Source organism: Centruroides sculpturatus, unplaced genomic scaffold (assembly GCF_000671375.1).
Source record: "Centruroides sculpturatus isolate CEXI.00-Female unplaced genomic scaffold, Cexi_2.0 scaffold291, whole genome shotgun sequence".
In the NCBI taxonomy this organism is placed as follows: domain Eukaryota; kingdom Metazoa; phylum Arthropoda; class Arachnida; order Scorpiones; family Buthidae; genus Centruroides; species Centruroides sculpturatus.
The window spans coordinates 12371-18522 of NW_019384514.1; positions in this window are offsets into that span (position 1 = coordinate 12371).

Below are 6152 nucleotides of genomic sequence, written 5' to 3' on the forward strand. Positions count from 1 at the left end.
GAGAATGTCTACTATATTGTCACACTTCCTTGGCCTGTGCAGTCTCCAGATTTGTAGTTCATTGAATTTATTGAACTAGATGGGATGTCATCTTTAGCTATCTATGAGTGTAAGGGATCTGGAATGCAGTTGCAACATCTGTGAGCAAATCTGTTACAGGATAGCCAAAAAGTTCTTGTATGCTTCTACGCCTGACTGTATCATTGCATATATCCAAATAAGAGGAGGTCCTACAAAGTTCTAAAGATTGCTTTAAATTATAGTATTGTTCCACAGGAAATTATTTCATTGCTTGTTATTATTGCTGTTGTGTTTGCAATAATAAAGGTTCATTTACATTGTCAACCAAACTGTTAGGTTATCTAATAGATTGGCTGGATTGTGGCAATAGTCCAATTTCAGGAAGTGTGGCAATGTGACAGACATTCCAACTATCCTCAAACCTGATATATTATGTGGCAGATTATTTTGCAATATGAATATACACTAGTAGTACATTGTTGTTTTTTTTTTTTTAATGAAAAACAACAGCTGTATACAAAGTGTTTAGCCAGCAGAAGAAGGGGGAAAAGGAGAAGGGAAGAAGGAGGACAAGGAGATAAAAGGAAGAGAAAGGAAGGATTCCTCTGAGTGGTGTATGCAAAGTTACCACTCCCTCTATTATTAATGTTGGCATGCAATATTTAGGCTGCAAAGCCATGGGTCTAAAAGAAAACCTGAATTGTAGCATACACCAATAAGTAGTGCAGCTCCATAAAAGCTAGACAGAGTAAAGTATAATGCTTAAAACTAAAGGCTTCAAACTAACACTAAAATAATACAGAAACTAAGCTAGAAAGCCCTGTAAGAAGCAGAATAACCTAATTGAAACAACTAGGAAAAACAGTAACTGAATATACTAGTAACTTAAAATTAACTTATAGCTATCTTAAATCTAACTTATTACTAACCTAAAACTAGTTATACTAACTTAAAATTAACTTATTACTAAACAAAAATACTGACAAGGATAACAATCAGACAGACTAGAGCATGCAATGACAAAAGACTAACACTATGTTGCTGTTTACTATAAAATTACAAAACACATCTTTCATACTTTATTGCTGTAAAAGAATGAAAGGTGTGTATTTATATATATAAACAAACTTCCAATATCTCCTTGTAACATTTCATGAATGAATGTATTTTATTTTTAATGTTTTAAGCTAAAATATTACATCTTTACAATTATTATATATTAATTATATATATGTTACCAATAAAGTATTGAATACTGTTATTCTACAGAATACATACCTGATTTAGGTAAAGTATAGAATGAATTAAAAATTACATAGTTTAACTAGTTATTCTATGAATTAATTTACCATTGTTAGTTAGAATATAAAATAGAAGTAATAAAATAAATGCATGTTAAACTTGTCAAATTATTATATTTAATGTAATAAATAAATAAATACTATAATAATTTCTATTTTACTAGAACAAGGAATGCTGGAGTGACCTTTGGAATTGCAGAGAATATTATTTTTTAAACAAGCACATCTTTTTCGTCACACTGTTTTTTACATGAGCATTTTTTGAAGCCCTGACCTGTACTAACACTTTGGGTTGTAGAGACAGACAAGAGTGGTTCAGGTTCAGGTTCAGGTTCTTTATTGCCGTACAAAGGTACAAGCCCGGTACCGCATAAGCACAACCGGTTTGAAAACGCATACAACAGTAAAGTTACAGGAATAGAGTACATAACATAGCATAACATGATATTCGATAAAAATCAATTATATACATGGTATGAAATAAAAGATGGGACTGTAGATACGGAGCACTATATACATAACATGATATACAAAGCAGTTTAATTGCATACTAGAGATCGCGTAACAAATAAGAATGACTTTATATACAGGACATTGAATTGGAACACAATATACAAGACAAGTACATGTCAACGGTCAAATACATAGTGGAATTGCATAGCAATATGAATAAGTTATAAGTGGTGGTATTTATGTTGCTAGGAGGTGCTAGTTGAAACGTTGAGAGCTGCAAGTTTACAGTATTTGTTGACTAGCTGATTGAAGTAAACGTAAGTGGAATGTTCGTTGATCAACTCGTTGCAACTACAGGGCCAGTCCTTTCCCCGAGAGTTGATTATAATCTTTAAATGTTGCCGCTCAGCATCGAGCATTGGGCAGTTGAAAATATAATGAAGTGCTCCATCCTGAGTGCCACAGAGGGAGCATGTATTGTTCGAGTAGTTGGTAAATCTGTTAAGATAGCAGTGGAAATTACCATGGTTGGTAAAAAATTGCGATGTGGAATGGTTGAGTTTCAACCATTTATAGTTATAAATGTCTGAGATATGCGGGAAGAAGTTATTGGTAATTGATTGACGGTTGTTGTTCCAGTCATTCTGCCAGTTTTCGAGGAGATTGTTCCAAAGGATGTGCTTTAAGGTGGAATTGCTCATATTATTATAACTAGTGGTGAGAGTGAGGTCAGTGGCAGCCTCCTTTGCTAGTTCGTCTGCCCGCTCGTTACCAGGATTACCCTGATGTGCACGAGTCCAGTTCAAGAAATATTCATTGGTGGAATGACGAATAGTGCAATAAATATCAGTAACTAGGTAGTGTGGATGTTTGTTTTTAATGNCTGTAAGAAGCAGAATAACCTAATTGAAACAACTAGGAAAAACAGTAACTGAATATACTAGTAACTTAAAATTAACTTATAGCTATCTTAAATCTAACTTATTACTAACCTAAAACTAGTTATACTAACTTAAAATTAACTTATTACTAAACAAAAATACTGACAAGGATAACAATCAGACAGACTAGAGCATGCAATGACAAAAGACTAACACTATGTTGCTGTTTACTATAAAATTACAAAACACATCTTTCATACTTTATTGCTGTAAAAGAATGAAAGGTGTGTATTTATATATATAAACAAACTTCCAATATCTCCTTGTAACATTTCATGAATGAATGTATTTTATTTTTAATGTTTTAAGCTAAAACATTACATCTTTACAATTATTATATATTAATTATATATATGTTACCAATAAAGTATTGAATACTGTTATTCTACAGAATACATACCTGATTTAGGTAAAGTATAGAATGAATTAAAAATTACATAGTTTAACTAGTTATTCTATGAATTAATTTACCATTGTTAGTTAGAATATAAAATAGAAGTAATAAAATAAATGCATGTTAAACTTGTCAAATTATTATATTTAATGTAATAAATAAATAAATACTATAATAATTTCTATTTTACTAGAACAAGGAATGCTGGAGTGACCTTTGGAATTGCAGAGATTATTATTTTTTAAACAAGCACATCTTTTTCGTCACACTGTTTTCTACATGAGCATTTTTTGAAGCCCTGACCTGTACTAACACTTTGGGTTGTAGAGACAGACAACAGTGGTATCTCAATGTCCAATATTTTGTCAATTGATATTAATTTTTGTTCACAGACACTAAATTGATTCCTGCAATATAATTGCTTGAGGTGCCCATTTCTTGTTCGCATTTGATTGACTAATTTCTTCTATAATAACAGCAAGAATGGATCTGGCATCTCCTTGTCTCTGTCAACATCACGCACCGGGATACAAACTCTCATTCCTACAGATGCCTCAGAACGTGATTTTTCTGACAGTATTTTCATTTTCTTTGCTGGTATTTCCAAACATTCTTTGGCCTCTTTTCTTTCTTTCTGAACATTCTGTTTATTTAAACATAACCAGCAGATCTTCTGTTCAACGTCATTTTCTGAAATGTAGCTTTCTAGGTGATCCTCAGAATCCCTTGAGCAAATGTCACATAATATAGATTCGGCTTCTTCAACCAGTATCCTTATTTCATGTTGCAGACAGAGCATCTTGCAAATCATCTTCATTATTCAATGAATTAAATGCTTCCCCTGAAATTGGTGTCAACAGTCCCACCTTTGCTGCACACCCAAACATATCTTTGTAAGATCTGCTCTCTATACAGAGTGGAATGCTCTATTTTTCATGATCGGAATAAATTTTAGATTGTTACTCCATGTGGTAGATTGATTATCTTGTATCCAGGTTGTCAGCATATTTTCTATGTCTTGGTTGGCCCTCTCTAGGTTTCCTTGACTCTGTGTCTTTGTTTCCCATGTACAATTTTAAGTTGTTGCCAAATTATTTTCAAATCTTCTATAAGCTTATTGGAAAATTCACAACCATTATCAGACTGAAGGATGCAGGATGCACCAAGAAGCAGAAATATATCAAGTGTGTATCAACTTCTTCAGCCCTCTTTGTTTGTAGGGGGTCTTAATACAACAAACTTAGTCAAATGATCTTAGTACACTAAAATAAACTTATAGTTTCCATCAGGTTGAGACTGAAAATATATCAGATCTACCTGACATCTTGAATTTGTATGTGAAAATATTATTGGCTTTACAACACCTTTTTTCCCCATGTTTCATTTTTGTTGATAAGACTCATAAACACTCAAAAACATCATGATATCTCTTTGAGTAATATTTTTGTAACAACGATTCAGTTCTTTCATCGTCCAATCTCTGCCACCATGTCCAATAGAAATATGTGTTTCGTACAGAATATCAAACAGATCATTACTTGAAGAATAAAATATTACTTCTGTTTCTGTACCATTATGTGGATCTATTAATTTCTCTGTTCCTGAACTTCCAGAACATCATAATTTTGAAGTAACCAGTAATCTCTACGTTTTTTCTTGTCAGTCACTCTAGCTGTCTTCACTTCTCATATAAATCATAATAACTTTTTATGAGTTAGAAAGGAACTATTATCTTTTACATTACACTCACTTAGAAGTGATTCATACCTTGCTTTCATAATCTCTTTCTTATCCATTTCACAAAAAGAAATTATACAAAAAATGGTTTAAAAAACATAAGTAGAAAAATTTTACAATTGTCTGAGCACTGAGCAAAACTGGAAAGAAACAACTGATAATTTCACTAAATATCCCAAATCCTGATATGTATATGATGTCTAACTTCTACCTCTGGTACCAAATTACTTAGTATCTAATTATTAATAATGGCAAATTTATAGTTTGATTATTTAAGGTGATTGTTTAGTTGAACTGATAACTTGAATGGACTACATCAACAGTAGTTGGGATGGCTCCAACTCATTATCTTTATCATTGATATATTCCCTGAACTTCTTAAACAAAAACAATTTTTATTCCATATTTTAATGATGCAGTGATCGTTATTTTATGTAATACCTAGTTAAAGTATAGAATGCCAGAACATTATACATTTTAATGGGCCTGTTTAAGTATTCTAATAACTAGATATTCTATAGAATAACAGATTGTAGACTTTAATGGTAACATATACATTAAATTAAAGCATTTATAATAGCTTCTAATTGTCTATATAACTGCCTACTTTAAATTTTATTTGTGTTTAAGAAATAGTTATTAAATAATAATAAAAAAATCACTATTTCTTGTTTTAAAAATAAAATGTTTTGATTATAATAATAATATATATGAATTAATTTTAATTTTTAGATGATTCTTTTACTAATCTTTCTTACTTATATGGAATCCTGAAGTAAGCCAAGCTTTAAAAAATTTTTTTAATAAGAGTAAATAATAATTCAGGTTATAAAAAATTTATTATATGCTCACAATATAATTAATACAGTTTATAAAATTGATTTTTTTTCTGACAAATTAGGTAAACTTTTCTATAGTTATCTATTGAAACATTACATAAAATGTNAAAAAAAAAAGCACAAAATTGCAAAATCAGCCAAAAATTGCAGTAATTATAGTTTGATTATTGAATAATTTAATAAAATAAATATTAGTTTTTTAAACTGTTTGTTAAGAAAGCCAAAAATAAGAAAAATAAGAATTTGTTCAAAATGTTTTCAGCCAACTTAGCTAACTTCATTCAAACATGTTCAACAAGTTGAGTTATATAATAGAGCATAATATTTTCTGTATTATGTTCTAAATTATATAAATCTATTATTTTAAAATTGATATTTTGTAGTAAAAAATTTCATAAATACATAATTCTTTATAAATATTCATTTCTTTTCTCTTTTTTTTAAACTCTTTCTGCCCTACGGGCAC